The 21,246-nt window shown below is 40.8% G+C and overlaps 1 protein-coding gene across 9 annotated transcripts in view; it reads left to right on the top strand.

The window, feature by feature from the left end:
* Window positions 1–239: 239 nt before the first annotated feature.
* CTNND1 (catenin delta 1) overlaps window positions 240–21,246 on the top strand; it is a 46,945-nt gene continuing 25,938 nt past the window's right edge. For 3 of the 9 annotated variants that reach the window (XM_036325804.1, XM_036325798.1, XM_036325802.1), the window contains exon 1: window positions 461–590. The gene's annotated coding sequence lies outside the window, so the exon portion shown is untranslated. Of the gene's footprint in view, window positions 591–18,184; window positions 18,350–21,246 lie in introns of those variants that run through there. The other 6 variants (XM_036325803.1, XM_036325805.1, XM_036325806.1 and 3 more) reach the window with 6 other exon arrangements.

The raw sequence follows: 21,246 nt of genomic DNA, 5'->3' as shown, positions 1-21,246 counted from the left end.
CTTTGGGCCCCCACAGCCCTGCGGTAACTCCTCCGATATTATACGGTTTCCACTTTAAATATAAATATATATATAAAACTTCCCCATTTCTCTCCTCCTCTCTTTCCTTTTTTTTTTTTAATTTCCTATAATGAAGTTTCCTATTGGATAAAATCTGCTCCCTGATTTATGCCTGGCTCCTATTGGAAGTTCTCAGGGACTGACATCACTTAGGAAAGCGAGGGGGTAGGGCTGCCAGATCAGTTTGTCACCACCCAGGCTCCCTAGCCTTTGGCTGGGTGCAACTTCCATTTTAGGTGTTGGATCTGAGGGAAAAAAAAGAGGGAGAGAAAGAAGACCAGGAAAGATCCTGAAAGGAGGAAGAGGTGGCGAAAAAAATCAACTACCTTGCTGGATTTGTCTTTCTCAACACATTGACGAAGCCTTGGGTTTCTTTCTTAAAGGACTGGTTTACAGAAGTCCACATTTGAGGTGTGTGCCTTTTAAAAAAATGTGTATTCAGACGGGTAAAGGAGGATAACCCAAATCGAATTTTTGCCTTACGGTAACCAGAGGGAATTTAAAAACGAGAGATTCTGCTATGCTGACGGGTAACTTTTAAGCAATTATTAATTTTTCTTCTTACTTTGGGGAATTTTATTATATTTTTAAAAGGTAAAATATTCAAGATTCAGAAACAACTTCTAGGTCTCTTTGATAGAGATGAATAGATTCAGAGGGGGTGAGAGCAACTCCAAAAGTTTACATTTTGGTGTGTTCTTTGATTTTATATATTTTTTTGGATTAAGCTTACAAACTTGTGCTTTCAGAGACCAAACCAAAGGTTGGGTTTCTTTTTTTTGGCATTTTGCGTGTGAGTTGGGAAAGGAATTTGTCTGGGTCGGAAGCTGGTTATACATATGCTACTTCATGTGTTTCAAAACTTTTCTTTCCCTTTTATCATTAGATTTGTGGAAGTGGAAAGTTGCTGGGGGCTTTGCAGCTTAAACGGTGGTGTTTTTCTCCCACAGAGAGTTTGAACGGCCCAGATCAGTTTCAGCCCAGCTATTCCTGGGTGGATCCCTCTTTTACTTTCCAGGTGTGGTGGGTGGGAGCCTCATTCTCCTGCTAGACGTTGCCTCCCTGCTTTGCCTTATAAAAGAAAACAGATGGGTCCATGTTAACTGAATTGTAATCCCCTTTTCTTCTAAAACTACCTTTGATGGCAAAGATTTGTGGAGGTGTTGTATTTTCAGTCTGTAAATACGATAGCATTTGGTGTATGTGCTGAAAGGGATTAGGAAATCTTAATCATGCTTTTTTTTAGTTCACCTGAGTAAAGTGGCAACACACCTGAAAATATTTTCAGCTTTATGCTCTCTTAAAGGGCCATGGATTAAATAAGGCTAGGCTAAGAGAAAACACTAATGTTGTACATACAAACTTTAGTGTTTAGAATGGATTTGAGAAAGCACAAGGGGAATTCTTATTTTAAACCAAACTGAAAGTTCTTTTTTGGAGGTAAGTTTTTGTTTGCTGTGAAATCAGAAATCTGTAAGAGCTAAAGGCCCATGACTGTGCTTTCAAATCTTATATTTAATCTTAAGATTTGTTTGTTTTTGCAGATATGTTCTTGTAAAAAATACTGATTCTAGATAATTATATAGCCAACTCATCAGTAGCTGAAAACTGAGTGTTCTCTTCCTTCTCTCGTTGAAAATGCGAATCAGTCTGAAAATTATAGCTGGATTAAGTGCTGCCCTAATTGTAACAAGATGGGCCTTAATATGTAAGCTGCTCATTAGCTTTAAACTGATATGTCTATAACCTCTGATTTTTTGTGCCCTCCCCCCCTTCTTTTTAGACTATAGTACTTCCTTGTATTTCTTTTCTAGAACTGAGAGTATTTTTTGCAAGATGATTTCATCCTTATGAGGTTGTGGCTTCATAGGAAACAACTTTGTTCCTCCTTTTAATATAATCTTCAAGGGCTACAGTAAGATTTTTCATGTCTGGATCTCATAATTATAGCAAGTGCAGTTAAAAAGAAAGAAAAAAGACAATGTCTATAATCTGTTGGGCTCTAGTTCTTATTTGATATTTTCCAATTTCTCTTTCAAATGTTCTCTGTTTTTGACTCCAGCCTAGGGAGGTTTCTTGGTGGATCTTTGAAGGGTTGGTCATATTGCTGCCAGAGTGTCGGTTTCCTACTCAACCTTTAGGGGGAGGGAGGAGGGAATCTGAAGGAGTACAAAGGCAGTTTGAAAATAGGTTCTGGATGACTGAATGGTGGTGATTTGGGTCCAGCTTTAAATACTGGGCTTTGTGTGGCTGCAGTGAGCATCCTAGTTAACTGTCGTCCAGGACTATTTCCACGAACTGAGGCATTGTTTTAACTGGTATGTACTATAGAGCCTTTTGGATGATAAAATGGAAGATTGTCTTTTACCTCACCTCTACTGGTTCTTTCAGGAAATATAATAAGGGGTACAAATAAGTAAATCTTTAGATTTTTGTTTTGCTCATCATTTTGGTTTTGGGATAAAAAATGACAAGTAAGTATGAGTTATGCAGATTTTTCTTTCCTTGTTTGACTCCCATGTACTGTTGGTTTCTTTGTTATATGACTAAGGTATAATCTGTGTTCCAGGTGAGGGTTTCTTGTGGGTGGTTAGAATTGTAGTGCCTTTCTTAGGGTTTCAATTATGGAGAGTCAGAGGGGCTAGAACATGTTCTCTCAGCTATTATAAGAATTGGGACTATTGGAAATCTTAAAAAAAAAGCTCCCAGTAATTGCAATTTATCCTTAAGTTTATGAGGTAGTTGCTCTTTAGGGATGGGTGCAAATAAATTAAGCATAGATCACTATTCAATTGGAATAAAAAATTATTAGCTCTGTATAATTTATTGCTTTCTATTTTGGTATCTGATTGCCCCCTTATTAAATGCCAGCCCCTCTCCCTCTCTTGTTTTTTTCTCGTGGTGCTAAGCATTTTGCATAAACTATTTACTTAATTTCCCACAACAACTGTTTTTGTTTTCTTAAAGGATTTGAGCCTCAGAGAAGCTGAGGTTTGCTGGAAATTTCACTGCCTGTTAGTGGCCAAGACCAGGATTAAACCCTGGCCTGACTACCTACCAAGTCCACAGACTTAACCACTAATGCACTGCCATTCTCCAGAGAGAATAGAAAAAAGAGCCAGAACTAAAATCAGCCTTTGCTAAAGGAAAGGGTGTTTCATCTTGCAGAGGGTCAGTCCTCACTTAGATTTCTTACCTCCTCCCTATTGGAATAACATATGTAAAAAATCCACTTTCCATAAAGCAATGGAGAAGTGGGTATGCTATTATGGCTCTTATTTCAATCTTTAGAACAGGGATCTTTCCATATGCACACCATTGCTGTCCTTTCTTAAACTTACTGGAAATGCCTCAAAGTTCATTGATTATCAATGAAATGTCTTCCAGGGAATTTTCAGGCATGTGGTTTGGAATGATACTGCCAATTTGCAGGACAGAGGCTTATAGCGGGTAGTTCAAATGTTATCACACTGTATTAAAATTGTCTATTTACTTTTGTCTTTCCTTCTAGAGTATGAGCTGCTTGAATGTAGGTATTATCTTATCACTGAGGTATTCAGTAAGCCTTGTTTAAATAAGGATCTTAATGGAATGAGTGAGGGACCTTTGTGGGGAAGGCTGAAAGGAAGTTGAGATAGGAAGCAATACCACCTAGATTAATAAAATTGAAATGTAATTTTGAAACTTTTACTCTAATCTGTAGTTTCAATTTCAACCTTTGAGTCATCTCCCACATTCCATTTTTTAAGTAAAGTTTCTTTAAATATTGAAGATTTAAAATTTAAATTTTTCTTTAATTCTGTTTCTTTCCTGGGAAAGCAGTCCAAAGAATAGTATAAAGAAGTAGGGTCGCCCTGGCCAGTTTTGCTGAGTGGATAAGGTGTTGGCCTGTGGACTGAAGGGTCCTGGGCTAGGTTCTGATCAAGGGCACATGCCTGGGTTGTGGGCTTGGTCCCCAGTAGGGGGCGTGCAGAAGGCATCTGATCAGTGATTCTCTCTCATCATTGCTGTTTCTATCTCTCTCTCTCTCTCTCTCTCTCTCTCTCTCTCTCTCTCTCTCTGTTTCCCTTCCTCTCTGAAATCAATAAAAATAATACATGAAAAAAAATAGTAAGGGTCTTCATCAGTTCATTTCATAATGTAGACAGCTGTTAACTTCAATCATTGAAATCTTAATGTAGCCACTTCTAGGGGATAGGAACTGGTTACCTTAAACATATTAGGCCAGCATCAGGGGAATATTGCTTTCAGCCATGTCAGAAGTGAGTGGTTTTTATATTTGTTGATAAGAACATAAAAAGATTGGGATGATAGTTTGAACATTAGTGTTTCAACGGAATTGTGTTTGGATATCACTGTATTGTTGGTCACTGCTTCCACCATGAAACTTCAGGAGATTTTGTTCACAAAGTGTATTGGGAAGTTTATGAGTTTAAGAACCCAAATTTTCATGTATAATTTAGAATAATAGTAACAAGAAACTTGCCTAAAGGAATGAATTGTAGGTAATCAGTGGGTGATTTCATGTTCTCTCCTCTCGCAAAAGGGGTTAAATGCCATGAGAAGCTGAAGTAGGATTACTAAGCCCAATGCAGCTGCCTTCAAGGTTTCTAATAGAGAGCATTGAGATAGTCTGGCAGGGAGATTGTAAGGAGGGGAAAACAACTGTTCAGGTTAGAACTAAGCTAGGGGAAATAAGGGCATGGATTTATTTGTATTTAGTTATGTTGTATAATGTATTTTTGGAAATACTTTTTCTCCCTAATTCTACTTAGAATTACATATTGTATATTGTTGATTATTAAATATTAAGCATTGAGAACATGGCCCACATTTACTATTCCGGTTTAGGGACAGTGTTCCCCATTTTTAGGGCCACTTCTCCAGTGAGTCCTTCAGTCTGACTCGAATAGTGTGGGCAATTTGGATCAGGCATGGAGTGGGGATATTATAAGGATTCAGAGTTTTCTTTATTTTAAAGCTGCCTTTAAACAGGTAATTTGGGCATTACTTTCACAAAACATGTCCCATTATACGATGATAAAAGTAAATTTTTAACTTTTCTAAATTTTATTTTTAAAAAAATATATTTTATTGATTTTTTTACAGAGAGGAAGGGAGAGGGATAGAGAGTTAGAAACATCGATGAGAGAGAAACATCGATCAGCTGCCTCCTGCACACCTCCCACTGGGGATGTGATGTGCCCGCAACCAAGGTACATGCCCTTGACCGAAATCGAACCTGGGACCTTTCAGTCTACAGGCTGATGCTCTATCCACTGAGCCAAACCGGTCAGGGCAATTTTTAACTTTTAATTTTGAAAAAATTTCAGACTTAAAGTTGCAAGAATAGCACAATCATTCCTATATACTTTTCTTTCATTTAGACACCATTGTTAACATTTGCCACAGATGCTTTACTTTTCTCTATTTTTTGATCAATATGCTAATCAAACAGGAACTTTCCAATCTGAGAGTTCCATAAATATGGAGAGGCAAGGCAGCATAGCATAGTAGGTAAGAGCATGGATGCTGGAGCCAGACTGCCAGGGTTCAGATGTTGCTCTGCCACTTATTGGCCATGTAATATTGGGTAAGCTGTTTAATTGCTCTATGCCTTGGTCTCTTTGTCTGTAAAATGAGGACAATATTAACCATAGCATAGGATTGTTGTGACCATCAGATGATTTAATATATTTAAAATTCATAGAACAGTTCCCAGCTCATGTTAATATCTTGTAAGTGCTTGCTATTAGAATGGATGCTTTAAATGAACTCAAACATAATTTGTCTGTTGGTATAAATGCCCTTTAAGGTCTCTTAAAACCTGAGACTTTGTGGTAGATATAGATGCTTATATTAGAGAATAAATGGACTTCCTGGATGGATAAGCTAACTTTTTTTAATGGGAAAAAGTATCTTTAGTAATAGGCAAGTTTGGGAGTGGTGTGGATGTGGTTGTTCAAAATAAGCGTGCTGTGGGGATGGATAGATAACTTTTAATGAAGTAAAGTGAGGTGTGAGTGGGGAAAGAAAAACAGGTGGCAAAGCTTGAATATCTTGCAGTAATTTCTTCAGAGACTTGGATGCTTTAGTAAAAAAAAAAAAAAGGAAAAGCAGTACAAGTGTCTCTCATCATTTTGTATCTATAAGAGACAGAACTCCAGCATCCTAGGGTAAACTTTAATTTTGGCAGAGAATGGATTGAAAAAGCTTAGTTTTGGTTTATTACTCTTGACTTTGAATCAGATTCTTTACCTTGAAGTCTCACTTGTTCAACTAGGATTTTCAAGGATAACATTGCATTATGAGTGGTTGTACAGGAAACAGTTACATAGAAATGAAGGCAGCTTTTACTATCCCTTTTCTTGAAATAAACCTCCCTCTTTTATGTTTAAGAAACATTCTCTATTTCAATCTTTATTTATGGACATTAATAAAACTGAGACATGTAGCAATTTTGAGTTCATCAATGCTTCCTGTGAGAAGTGTGCTTCTTTTAAAAATTTTTTTTTTTTTATTGATTTCAGAGAGGAAGAGAGAGGGAGAGAGAGATAGAAACATCAACGATGAGAGAGAATCATTGATCAGTTGCCTCCTGCACGCCCCCTACTGGGGATTTAGCCCACAACCCGGGCATGTGCCCTGACTGGGAATTGAACCGTGACCTCCAGGTTCATAGGTCGACACTCAATTACTGAGCCATGCCAGCCGAGCAAGAAGTGTGCTTGTTAAGAAAGAGGTCTACTCATGTATGGAACTTGAGGCTTGGTGCATGAAATTTGTGCATGTGTGGGTGGGTGTCCCTCAGCCCGGCCTGCATCCTCTCACAATCTGGGGCCTCTCGGATAGGGTCCCTAGGCCTGGCTGGCGATCAGGGCCATCTATGCAGTGCTGGCCCCTTGCCCCCCGCCACTAGTTGCCTCCCTCTGCTGGTGACAGGAGTAGGGTGTGATTACTTGGCTGGCCTCAGCCTCCCTCTGCAGGGCGATCGATCATGGGGCCCCCAGATCGATTGCACCGCAGAGGAAGGCCCCCCCCACCCGGCTGGGGCTCCACTACCGGTTGCCACGCAGAGGGTGACCAGGGCCTCTCTCTTTGGGGCGATCAATCGTGGAGCTCCCCTCCACCCCCATTGATCACCCTGCAGAGGGTGGCCTGGGCCTCCCTCTGCGGGGTGATCGTGGGGCAATGGCGGGACCCTCCTGACCAATCACATGGCACCTGCCTTGGCTGGTCTGGTGCCAGTGCGTGTCATAGCATGGTCATCCGGAAGGTTGTTCTGCTCTTTGGTTGTTTGGTCAATTTGCATATTACACCTTTATTATTACAGTTCGTCAAACTGTGGCTTGTGGAAAATATATGTATTAGATGCAGCCGTGTTTGGAAACTTCTAGGTTTCTTCCAGCCTACAGTTTTCCTTCCTTTCCTTCATATTAAGTAACCCATAAAACTAGTGTTCTGAATAGTATTTAAACTAATTTCGATTGGTATTCATAGCTTTCTGTCAAACTCCCCCACCCAGCTCTGCACATTTTTAACCAATGGTTGATTTTCCTAGTTTTCTCCTTTTTGTTTGCTTTCCTGTTCTCTGGTGTCTCCCTTTCCCTGCCCTATTTATTTTCCCTTTAGGTTGTTGGTCTTTATGGCTGTTGTTTTGCCTCACTAACAATATGGGAAAAGTTTCTGATTCTTATTATAAATAAACTAGAGGCCCAGTGCACAAAAATTTGTGCACTCGTGGGGCCATCCCTCAGCCCAGCCTGTGCCCTCTCGCAGTCTAAGATCCCTTGGGGGATGTCCACCTGCTGGCTTAGGCCCGCTCCCTGGTGGGGGATTGGGCCTAAGCTGGCAGTCAGACATCCTTCTGGCAGCCCGGAAGCCCTCGGGGGATGTCCACTTGCCAGCGTGGAGCAGGCCTAAGCTGCAGTCAGACATTCTTAGCGCTGCTGAGGAGGCCAGAGAGGCTCCCACCACCACTGCTGTACTGGCAGCCATCAGCATGGCTTGTGGCTGAGCAGAGCTCCCCCTGTGGGAGTGCATTGACCATCAGGGGACAGCTCCTGCATTGAGTGTCTGCCCCCTGGTGGTCAGTGTGTGTCATAGTGACCAGTGATTCCCAGTTGTTCTGCTGTTAGGGTCAATTTGCATATTATCCTTTTATTATATAGGATTGTACTCATGTGCTAAAGGTACAAATATTAGGCTACTGCTTCTGGTTTATTTCAATTAGATCTAGATTAGGATTAATTGTTGTCATCTCAGAAGATTGATCTCTTTTAGTAAGAGATCAAAAATTTAGATTAGTTTTTATCTTTTCCATTTTCAGTCTCATCCACATTTGCTAGTTAATTACTCATTTTGGTTAATTTGACAGTAGAGCAAATGAAATTTACTTTTTCCAGAGTAAATGTCAGGTTTGTGTGTGCTTCCCATGTTGTTCTATATTGGAATACAGTAGCACATTTAGAGTTTTTTGTGGAGTAAAAAGATTTTTGTTTTAGGGAGCTTGTATTTTAAGAAACTAAAATATATTCTGATAGTTGTGGACATAGGACATTGTTATAGAAACTAGGTCAACTTTTCAATACCTTTATCAAAGCACCTACAGTTCATTGCAAGTGAAATAAATCTCATTGAAATAAAGTAGCTGGTGTATATTCAGCACACTTTTAAAATAGAGTAGTCTATTTTAAAGGAGAAGTTGGTGCCAATCTGATTTCTTTCCACTGTTTCTTTGTTGGAATGGGAGTTCTGTAACCCCTCTGCTGTTCTCTTCTCCATTGACTACTTTGTTAAATCAGGGCAGAGTTGGCTATTTGAATGTCTACCTTCCTGAAGGTCAGCCAAATCTGCAGGTGAAGCTACAGGAGACCCCAATTGATAGGCCTAAGATAATGAGAAAAAAAGGTTATAGCACAAAAATGAAGCAAAGTTGATTTCTTTCTCTCTTTTTTAATTTAGCTGTTTGTTTTCATTAAAAAAGTAAACATTCTTCATTCAAAGGAAATTTGAGAATTTGCTATATGCTGGACTAAACAGTAAGTATACTTACCATATACTCACAGAACTTATAGTTGAAAGAGACAGATAAATAAGCAACAAATACATATTATGTTATTGAGAAAAAATAAAGTAGGATATGTAGGGTGCTGAATAAGTGCAAGGAGGGATGTGAGGCTTTTTAATAGTGTGGTCAGGGAAGGCCTCACTTAAAGGTATGTTTGAGAGAGATCTAGATGTAGTTAGGGTGGAGTCATGTAGATAAGAGTAGAAAGTACAAAGGCCCTGAGGCTTGTTTTTACCAGCCAGCAAGAGAGATGGGAGAACTGGACCTATACAGAGAGGCACCATTGGAGTGTGTTGAGGGGGAAGAAGAGGGTAATAGAGGACCTCATCATTCACTGTACAGTACAAAGAAAGTTGTCTTCTCACTTCAGATCTCGTAGACAATAGCTGTTAACCTTTGTGTATTTGTAAGGAGTTTAGGCATCATTTGACTTAACTGCCATCTTTGTCCCATTGCAGAAGTTCAATTGAGTATAGTCAGCAAATAATTTGCAGAGTAGCAGATTTTGCATAGGTTGATGACCCTTGTCTAGGAGAATAATAGTAGGGCAATGACTTAGAATAAGCCTGTCTGTATTTGGGAAGTGAGATCAAAATTTTCTTCCCTAGAGAAATATATTTGTCCACCTTCTTACCTCCATAGTCAATTTTCTGTGAACAGGAGAAGTAATAACCTAAATCCGGCACAGTTCCCTTTTGAGTACATTTGTTGGTTTGGTTTTTGTGCTTTTGACCAAATATTATGCCTGCCCTACTTACCTGTTTTCCTTTGCTTATTTGACCAAAAAAACTCTAGCTTTGCCAAAGTCTAATCACTGGGATTTAATGACTTTCAGGGACCATTTTATAGGTTACCATATCCATATTTCTGTCTTGCACATTGGGATAGATGATCATTCCTGATAACTAACTGTATGTCTTTTTCCCCTTTCCATATGTATGTTTAAGCAATAAAGATTATTAAAGCATATACTGAATTACTTGGCCTGATATACTTTGGTAAGATGGAAGAAGCACCAATTAGTGATGTCCTGTGGTAACCCCATATGGGAAAGTAAAAGGATTTCTGATTACCAGAGTACTTGTGTCTTGAATCATCCATTCTTACTTTCCCTCTGTAGATTTCTGGTTTAGCTAGTCTGTCCCCCAGTGAAGGAAGTCTCTGTCTCCCTCTCTTGTTTGGAGTTTAGCTTGACCTTATTTAACCTCTGTTCTTCCCTTTAATTATACCTATCTAGTTGTCATCTGTTACTTAATATCATCCTTGGGAGATGACCTCAATCATGAAACTTTTTTCCCCCCTTCTATTTCCTTTTCCTATGGTCAGGTAACTGTATCATCTTGCATAGGAATTATTCTAGGCAATCAGAGATTCCCCCAAATATTTTTACAAATACATTTTATGGATTTTGAGAGAGAGAGCGAAAGGGAAAGGGAAAGAGAGATAGAAACATCAACTGCCTGGATTGAGTCCACAACTCAGGGATGTGCCCTGATCCCCTGACTGGGTATAGAACTGGTGACTTCTTGGTTCATGGATCAGCACTCAACCACTGATTCACATTGTCTGGGCTCCCCCAAATTTTGAAGTTGCTTCAAAGTAACTGCTTGATATGTATTATGTCTACATTTGTAGATGTTTTTAGTTGTCTTGAAAGAATCTTATTCAGTGCCATTCTTCTTTCCTAAATCTTTAGTGACACATACTACCTTGTTGGAAATATTTCTCTTTATGGTTTTTCTAAAAATGTTTTGCCACTCACTTAATCTTACTCAAACCAGAAGTTAAAATAACTTGCTTGGATAAGTGTCAGGGGTAACACTTGAATCCAGAGATTTTGATTATTTCTATTACTAGAGGCCTGGTGCACAAATTTGTGCATGGGTGGGGTCTGGCTGGCCTGCCCCTATGGGGGCCCATTGGGCCAGGCTGGCGGGTGGGAGAGGCCATGGGTGGTTGGCCGGCTGGCCTGTTCCCAATCGAGGTATTGGGGGCTGATTGGGGGCCGGGCTGGCCAGGGGGTTGGGTGGGGGGGCAATCAGGGCCCAGATCAGGTGGGTTGGCTGCTGCAGTGCACATCTTAGCCACCGGTTGTTCTGGTCATTCTGGTCGTTCAACCATTCTGGTTGCTGGGCTTTTATATATATAGATATTGTCAAAAGGCTAGAATTATCTAGGATCTTAAATGCTAGATTTAGGACTTTTGGGTTTCTTTTGGGATGGAATGTTGAACTGATCCAATCTTTCAAAAAGTGGCACAGTTCTTTGTTCCTTGGAGGAAAGCTAAACTAAGACATTTTATTTTATTTATTTTTTTAAAATATATTTTATTGATTTTTTACAGAGAGGAAGGGAGAGAGATAGTTAGAAACATCGATGAGAGAGAAACATCGATCAGCTGCCTCCTGCACATCTCCTACTGGGGATATGCCCGCAACCCAGGTACATGCCCTTGACCGGAATCGAACCTGGGACCTTTTAGTCCGCAGGCCGACGCTCTATCCACTGAGCCAAACCGGTTTCGGCTAAACTAAGACATTTTAAAATTAATCTTTTTGCCCAATCTGCAATGTAAATAGGGATCCAGGGTAGCAACTCAGAATTCCAAAGGGAGACAGTTCTTTCTAGGTTCTGAGTCTAGAATATAGGATTTAAGATTGTGTTATTCCATCTATCCTTATATTTAAATCCATGCTTTCAGGTTTGAGGACCACAAAACCTAAACATTTGAGTTAAGCAACATATCTATGTGATTTCTCAGGTGAGTGGTCATTAATTAGTATGAGAAGTAGAGAAGAATAGCTCATGGTAGTGGACATGGTGAGCAAGTGGCTAATCTCAAATTTTCTACCACGCTATCCTATACTGTTTTGGAATTACAGATGTCACCACCTGATTTGGGGGTTATGCCAGCACTCTTGGACTTGCCTGTTAGGGGAAGGGAAACTTTAAGATAATCTTCATTTCCCCTCTCCATTTTGAAATTGTGGAACAAGTCAGGAGAGGATGTTAACTTTGAAACTCAACTGGACAATTTGTTTAAAATTCGACAGGAAGGGCCAATGTTACTTCCTGTCTGTAAAGGAAGTTCTGACTTCCTTCCCTTCCTCCTTGGCTAACTCTGGTCAACTTAGAATGTGGGTGTGGAGGGGCTGATCAAGTTAATACTTTTAACTGGCTACTCATGCCTTGAGAAATTGGGTTACCATTAATGTTCAAGTGTGGAAACAATGTTCTCTCCATTCTTTCCTTACTTGAAACACGGAAAAGAGTGCTATGTGGGCTCCTGTCTCCTTGTCCTTATGTGGGAGCCCTGCACTAGGGTTGGCTGTTGCAGTCCAGGAAGCCTTCCAATCTCCTAAGTATTATTTTACATTCAACCTTATATTGCCCCTGTATTTTCTGACATTTGAAAATAGATCAAGGAGCTGTAGAGGAAAAACTGAAATCCATTTGACACTGAGGGGTAGGTTGTGGAAAGGAGAACATAATTAGGCAGAGGGGAGGGGATGTCAAAGGTTTCTTATTTTTACAGTGAGCCAAGAAAGCATTCCTTCTTAGTGGGGCCAGTTGGCACTCTTCCTGCTATTTTAGTCCAGGCTTCTCCTTCCTACTGGCCTGTCAATTGTATTAAGTGTTTGATGTGAGTTTGAACTGTGGTCTCTGGAGTTGGGGGGAGGGAGAGTGGTGGAAACAGCTGGTGCCTTCATCAAGCTATCTCAATTATGCTTCTTTTAAGAGTGGGGATGGTGGGGGATGGTGGGTGGCAGAGGGATTGGATGTGTTTTAGCAGAGTCCCAGTATCTTTCAAACAGTGGGATTGGATTCTCTTAATTCTATGCGGGACACTGGCTAGTTGTAATGTAGCTAACCTTTCCCAATCACATTCTTTTCTCTGCCTCCTCTCCCTCCAGTGCTTTTAGCGTTGGGCCTGATTTGGTGAGAAAGGGAAATGTGGAAAGTTAGCAAAACAGATTCATGCTTTTCCAACCATTGAGTATTCATCTTAAGTCGTTGGGCCCCTCCATTGACTTTCTTCTTACCCATTCATTATTCCTTCGGTGGATTTTCCAAATATGTCTGCAAACAGCTAGAGATACAATTAGAACCAGAACCTCTGCTGAAGTCCTGCTGAATTGTAATCAGTTGGCTGTACTAGTCTCTTTCCTCCCTCACACCCTGGGTGACTATATTTTGGAGTCAGCACTCTTTTTCTGTCTCACCATCATTCGAGGCAGGAACCTGTCAGGCATCCTTTTGGAGCAGCAGCATTGATCTAGGTGTGTCCAGTTCTGTGTCTCTGGGGTGTGTCTTTTACTTCTCTCTCTCTCAAATATCTCAGAAAGCTCTCCTACTAGACTATTATTTTTATTTGCTTTTGTGTATCCACCTACCACTATAGTACTTAACTGACTGATTTATTTGGTCTGGGCTATGAATGAGGGAGAATCTGATAAGAATACTAACAATTGTAACTAATTTTTCAGTTGTTCTTGAGAGAAAAAGGGAGTTACTCTGATTCAATGCTAGGTAAGAGATCTTAAACTATTGTTGTTGTTTTTTTGTGTTTCATTGATAAAATTTGCAGTGGCTAGGTCCTACTTTTGAAATTCTGTTCTAAAACAGTGTTGCTAAATATCCTCTTTTCTCTCTAGCCCTGGAATGGCTGACTATTGTGTATATTCCTGCCTTACCTCTTTCTGCCTAGTTATATCAGATTTAGACATGTACTAATTTCTCCTAAGTTGTGCTGTTTTATTTATTTATTTAAATCGTCACCCAAGGATATTTTTCCATTGATTTTTAGAGAGAGTGGAAGGGAGGGAGAGGGGGGAGAGAGAAACATCTATGTGAGAAAGATACATTGATTGGTTGTCTCCAGCACAAGCCCTGACCTGGGCTGGGGACAGAGCCTGCAACTGAGGTACAAGGTACATGCCCTTGATCGGGAATCAAACCTTCGACCCATTGGTCCGAGGGGGTAGGGGCACGCTCTAACCACTGAACATAAGTGGTTAGGGCTAAGTTGTGCTGTTTTAGACTTAGTTCCTTTTGCATCATGTACTATCTAAATCAGAGTTTAGCCCAGAGTACTTCTTAATAGATCCAAGAATGATAAGGAAATTAGGAGAAAGAAAGGGAGGAGAAAAGATGGTGTTATATTATGCCTGGAATATCCCTCTGGTTGGAGAACTCCGCTGAGCCTTGTGCTATGCTTTCTGCAAAGGGAATTGAGCCCTTTGAGCAGAGGGCTTTACTTTGGATTTCAAGAAACTCTGGCTAACAGAGCTTGACTTCTGTCTGCATCTTTGCTTCTGGGGTTAAGGGCTAAGGTCCATTGGACTTGTACAAGATAATGGAAAAATGTATCTTTCTCCCAGTCTTGGAAGCAGCTGAGAACCCTTATTAGGAAGGGAGGCTTTCTTTTCTGACAAGGTTCCAAATCTACAGCCCCTGACCCAGAGGCGGGGAGTGGTGAGCAAAAAAAGCTGAGGTTTTGTCTTGACCTCTTTGTTGCCAGGGCTACTGTGCAATTCTTAGGGATCCTCCTCTCATTCCCTAGGGAAGTAGGGAACTTTGCTCCTAGCACCTGCTGGTGCCTGTATCCTGCCTCTTTGTAGGGTGGAGTCCGCTGCCTTTGTTTGTTCTCTGTGGGGCCTCTTAGGACTCAGCTTTATGCTTGTGGGGGAAAAGTATTGAAAGACTTGGAGGACAGTGGAAATGGGTGATGGAGAAGGTGACAGAGGATGTGTCCTAGAGTAGTTCTCCAGGTGGGAATATTCCATTGACTGAATCCAGTTTGGAGAACAGATTGGCATGATGAAGCTTTCTTTGGGATGTATTACATGTAGCTGAGCTGAGTATAATAGCAGCAGTAGTTTTAAAATCCCCAGCGCAGTGTCTCCAAAGTGAAGAAACTTGCCAAATAGGAATCTTAAAAATCCCCTTACCCACTCCAACCCTAGATCCACACACAATATCTTTCTGCTGATTTTTAAAGGCCTGAGCTTTGTCCTATGCAGCGTTGGCTTGGGGCAGGGAGGAGGGTTGTTTTCCCCGAACATGATAAGGAACTGAGCAGGGCAAAGTGGGAGCTCTGGCTGGTGATTGGTAGACAGGATGCCCTGGAATGCGGTTGGCCTGCAGCCCAGAATCCAGCACTTTTGTATTTGTTTGTTTCTGGGAGACTGTGGTCTGGTGCTACTGTGACAGGAAGTGAGAAAGCTGGGAGTGGGGAAACGGAGAGGGGCGATGTCTTTGTGGTTCTCCTGTGAAATCTCTTTGTCCTTGGAGAGGAGCTTTGCTACAAGCCTCTATTGAGAAGAGAGCCGCCTTTGTGTGTCTAATGGGTCTCAGAGCAGATTCTAGCTACTCCGAGGGACTAGGGAGGGTCAATTCTGACTGTGGCCCTTTGCATCTTAGCACTTGAATTATAGAAATGTGCTCCATCTCTTAGCATTGGGGATCTCACTGAGTTTTTGCGTATGCTACTATTATTTATAGATCTCTAGGATTTAATTAAGAAAGAAATTCTAGGAGATAGATGTTTATGTAATTTTTAAACTACATATTGCAGATATTTTGGTGGGTCTGAAAGGCATTGCTGGGGCTCTACACTTTAGATCTCGTCCTTTCAGTTGGCACCCTACTACATCCAGAACTGGAGAAACCTACCCATTCTTTGATTTTAGTATTGAGAGGTATTGGCAAGTCTGTTTGCACATAACTAGGGAATGATTGGTAGTTTTCTGGGCCTCCCCTTCTCCCCCCTCTATTTAGACCAGCGGTCGCCAACCTTTCGGACCTCATGGGGACCACTGGTTGGCGACTGCTGCTCCAAAGGTTTCCTTAAACCAGTGGTCGCCAACCTTTTGGACCTCACAGACCACCAGTTGGTGACCATCTAGACCAGCCATGGGCAAACTACGGCTCGCGGGCCGGATCCGGCCAGTTTGAAATGAATAAAACTAAAAAAAAAAAAAAAAAAAAGACCGTACCCTTTTATGTAATGATGTTTACTTTGAATTTATATTAGTTCACACAAACACTCCATCCATGCTTTTGTTCCGGCCCTCCGGCCCAGTTTAAGAACCCATTGTGGCCCTCGAGTCAAAAAGTTTGCCCACCCCTGATCTAGACTGAAATAGCACCTGTAGCACTTCTTTGTTCCCCTCCTCCTTCCTTTTTTTGCCTTGTTTTGTCTTTTCCCTGCCCTCCATTCCCGCTGTGAAATGGTCATCTCTTCTCACTGTGGATTGGGTGGCTGAGTCCTTAAACTTCTTGCCAAGCTGGCTGGCCCCAGAGCACATACACACAAACCAGTCTTTGATTGCTGGGAAGGACAGCTGCCCTAGAGGCAGATTGCTAACATACCGCTAGAACAATCCCTCCCCTCTGTCTGATGCTGGCTAGCACAGTCTTCCCTGTTTCTAGTTCCTTCTGTTTTCCACCCCAACACTGATCTCTGCATTTGGTTTAGTAAGATGTCACATTAAATATGAGAGTAGGGATAGTTGTGATGAGAGTTTCTTTCTTGATGTGGGGGCGATTAGAAAAGATGGCATATAGCCAGATGTCTAGAACAGGCGTTCCAGTGGAAAGTTAAGTGACTTTGTACAAATTTTGTACTTGTACAAAGTAGTACTACTTTTCTCCTTGCACCATCCCTCTTGAGTTCTTGTTCCTTATAACATGGGAAATCTGAGGTAGATTGCAAGCTGTTCTTCCACAGAGTTGCCCTTTAACGTGAAGGTAAGACCAGAGATCTAGCTGCTTCCACCCCATCCTCTCTCATCTCAGTCAGTTCAGCTCTACTGGAGGTAGAATAACTTTTCACCACAAGGAGCATAGAAACTTCATGCTCCTTTCACTCTGTCCAGGAGAAGGAACATGGACTTGGAGTAGAACAGATGCTTTTCCAGCACTTACTGGTATATGCTTTGGGCAGCATTTTGAATGCTTCTGACATATAGTTTAAAAAGGGACCAGTGCCCTGGCCAGGTATGCTCAGTAGTTAGAGCATTGGACCGAGGACCGAAAGGTCTTGGGTTCGATTCCTGGTCAAGGACATGTAGTACTTGGTTGGCTGCAGGTTTGATCCCTGGCCCGGTTTGGGGCATGTGTCAAAAGCAACCAGTGATGTGTCTCTCCCCACCTCCCCCTCACCTCCTTTTCTCTTTCTCAAAATCAATGGAAAAATATCCTCGGATGGGGATTTAAAAAACACCAAAAACCGACCCCCCCCCCCCCCCAAAAAAAATTAGCCAGCTTCAATCCCAGGTCTTTGTGCATACTGATTTATGTTTCTCACATTGATGTTTTTCTCTCTCTCCAACCCTCCCTCTTTCCCTCCCTTCCTCTCTCTTAAAAAAAAAAATCAATAAAAGGAAGAAAAATAAATAAAAAGGGGCCAATATTACCTCAGAAGTTGTTGAAAAGATTATGTGATAACTTATAGGGGGAGATTAATAATTAACAACTCACAACTTTTCTTCCCCTGTAAGGTCAGATTTTTTTTTTTTAAGATAGGGAGAAACATTTTCTTCAGTTCTCTGTCCTATAGATGAAATAGTACCTTCACACTTCCTCTGATTTCCTTGTTGCTTGCCTCAGAGGGAACTCTATACTAAACCTGATGGAAGGGGTTTCTTGTTGCTCTCTTCAAAGGGCTCTGAGGAAGCAGGACTGTGTAATTACGACTCAGTTACACGCTCAACTTTTCCAAGTGATCTTCAGATGATGGGCAAAGAGATAGTGGGAGTGGGAATGCCATAGATAGAAAGTAAGGAGGGGTTGGGGGTGGTAGTTGGTGAGAAGCTGCTTCTTTCAAAAAGAAATGTGGAGCTCAGGTGGGTGATCTCTAGTAAACCCTAAGGTTAAGTTTTTTTTCCTTGAAAATTTTTTTTCTCCCCTAGGGTAGGGTATGAGGTATCCTCGATAATTTTAGAATTTTTCTTTTATGACACAAGAGTTAAATAAATACTTTTCCATTTTGATTAGACTTTTTCTCAGTGCCCATTGTGTACCTGACCTCCCTCTCTTTTTCTTTTGTAGGAGGAGAAAGGCAATTGGCCTCTCCCCTTCCTCCAGTCTGACACCTCCCTCTGTTTTTGCCCCTCCCTTTTATCTTTGTTTTCTTATCGGCCTCTCCCTACAGCTCTACTTTCTCCTTATAAGGCTAAGTGAGGCCCCTTTGACAGAGTTGCAACAGGGATCCAGGTAAGTAACTTAGTGTGCCTCAGACCCTTAGGATTGAGAGAAAATTCTTTTATCTGTCCCAGAGGGCTTTGGAGAGGCATGTGGATGATGGGGGAGGAGAAGGAGGAGGCCTGGCCTGAGAGATCAGAAGGACTTGTTAGACCAGTCCTGTGTGTGTGTCATACATGCTCTAGAGAGAAGCAGGTTTAGTTTCTTTCCATACCCTTTCAGTCCTGGGCCCCCTCACTAGCTAAGAGCCACACCCTTCCTTTGCTTCAAAGCTAGTTTGGCATTAGCCATTTTAGTATGTTATGATTTGGGGTGGGGTAAGGGAGGGGGTTCCAGAATACTTGAGAGGGGAAAAGAGAACAAGAAGAATGTTCCATCTGGTTTCCAAATTTGGGGTTAAGATGGTAGACGTGATTTTTAAAACATTTTAAGTCACAGTAAAACTTTAAATCCTGTCAGATAACTTTGGGCCAGCTCAACCTCCTTTTAACAAGGAGTATTTTAAAAACTTATATATTTATTTTTCTTCTTTTCTATGAAACCCCAAGTAGATAGAATGTATCATTCTTTGAAAGACTTCCTTAAGTCACCAGAGAGATTCATGGTAGACACAGTGAATCTTTGTCGGAGTGAAACTCCTTCAGCTAACCTTTTGGATGCCCTTAAGGGGAGAGAGAAGGAGAGCCTAGCCCTAGCATAAAAAATCCACAGGGAAGTTCAGAAATTGCTAGCACCTAAACAAGGCCATTTCCAGAATATTAGTTGAGTAACTATGAGAAGTGCTCAGTTGAAATGAGATTGTGAAGTAAGCAGAGTTCTCTTTAGCCTTGATGCAAATCATGCCAGGTTTTTAGGGTTAGTGCAGAATTGAGACTGAAATACTAGAATTGTCTGACTGAACTTCTGGAACATCAAATGGTGGTGGTGGTGGTGCTGGTGGTGGTGGTGGTGGGGTGTTACTTAGGCTTTGGACTGTGGTACAAGCACTCCTTGTGATAAGAAGCTATGGAAAAACTGTTGACAAAATATATTATTTTAAAAGTAAAATGGCAATTTTCTCTTGTGGTTGAATAAGAATAATTGCTTTGAATTTTGGGACAAATGCCAGTTAAGGCAAATTAATACCTGTTAGATATCTAGAAGACCTACCTACCTTTTTTGGCTTGAATGTATATAATGTAGTTCTGTAGTATTATAGGTACTATATATAAATAAATAAATAAATATATATATATATATATATATATATATTTAAAAATATTTTTATTGATTTCAGAGAGGAAGGGGAAGGGAGAGAGAGATAAAAACATCAATGATGAGAGAGAATCATCGGTCGGCTGCCTCCTGCAACCTGGGCATATGCCCTTGACCGGAATCGAACCTAGGACCCTTCAGTCCACAGGCCGACACTATCCACTGAGCCAAGCCGGCGAGGGCCAGGTGCTATATTTTATTGGTCAGTATTCTTCAGTAGGAGGGAGCTCAGTGTGCTTTTAAAAAGCAATTTAAAATCCCTAGGATGACAGAAGAGGAGTTTTGCTTGTCATTGCTTTTACAGGAAGAGCATAACTTTGTGATATTGGTTTTGATTTCATAATGAAAAAATAGGAAGAAAGGAGGAAAGCTGATTTTGGGGCTGGCAATAGAAGATAACATTTCTTTCCTAAGGACTCAAAGATTATTTTGTGGGGTTTAGAATTCTTAGGACAGATAATTTTCTCCTCTTTCCTCAGAGGCTTGCTTGCCTAAGTCTGGTCATATCTTTGGATATACTTCCCTGAATTGCGTGGAGGTACAGAGAGGTTCAGAGTCACCCAGCCTAAAAATTTACATATATCAGCCCATTAAAGCTAAACTCTGAAAAAGTAATAGAAATTGAAGCTTACAGGGGTTATAACTTCTCTATGTTCTCACAGCTAGTTTTTGGCAGAATCAGGACTTGAACCGAGGTTTTTTGACCCCTCGTCTGGAGTTTGATTTTGTTTTTCCCTTTGGGAGTGTAAAGAATTCCTGTAGTCTACAGGACTACTGTAGATGGGAGAGGGGAGCATGTGGAGACATATCTTTTATTCAAAGGTTCTACCAATACCACCAAAACTCTAGTCCCTTGTGTTGCTATTTCTACTATTATTTGTATTAACAGCTTTCTGTGTGTCAAGACATTTCTCTTAGTACTTTATGTAGATTGTCTCATTTAGTCCTCATAACCACCCTATGTATTTTTATTTCTCCCATATTACAAAAAAACCCATGAAGTTTAGAGATTATGGTACTTTGCCCAAAGTCATATAACTAAGAAGCAATGGAGCTGGGATTTTAGACTAGTCAATTTGATTCCAAAGTCTGTTCTTAATTGCTAAGAACTGTAATTCCTAATTATATTCTATGGCCAGTTTATAGTAGAACAAATCATTATAGGGATTGTGCTCCTGGCAAGTGCTCCCACTACCTGGTTGCTATTGTTCAGCTGTTTGGTCCTTCTGGGTACTTGATTCAATTTAACTATTTTTGGTATGGAATTCTTACACAAGAGACTGAATATTTAACCATTGTCATTACTTGAATGCTGGAGTCTTGCTGTAGACTAATAGGACCTGTGACTTGTTAAGAGAAAAATTAAGTATTTCCAGAAAATCTAGTCTTAGGGAGTAGCAAGGCTCATTTTATGTGCCCTGTCCCCTTCACTTTGGGAGTTCCATGATCGTCTTTTTTTAATGAGAGCAAGTGTAATGTATTTGAAAATATTAAGTGGCAAACCTGGGAAGGTGTGTTGGCCTGGACTCATAAGACCTTCTTGACTCAAACTATCAAAGTCAGTTAATGGTTTACAGATTCTGGTCTGTGATATATATATATCACACATACATACATACATATATGTGTGTGTGTGTGTGTGTGTGTGTGTGTAT

Source organism: Myotis myotis, unplaced genomic scaffold, assembly GCF_014108235.1.
Source record: "Myotis myotis isolate mMyoMyo1 unplaced genomic scaffold, mMyoMyo1.p scaffold_m19_p_10, whole genome shotgun sequence".
Lineage (NCBI taxonomy): Eukaryota > Metazoa > Chordata > Mammalia > Chiroptera > Vespertilionidae > Myotis > Myotis myotis.
Note: the sequence above shows the minus strand (reverse complement) of the source record. Positions and strands in the feature narration are given on the sequence as shown.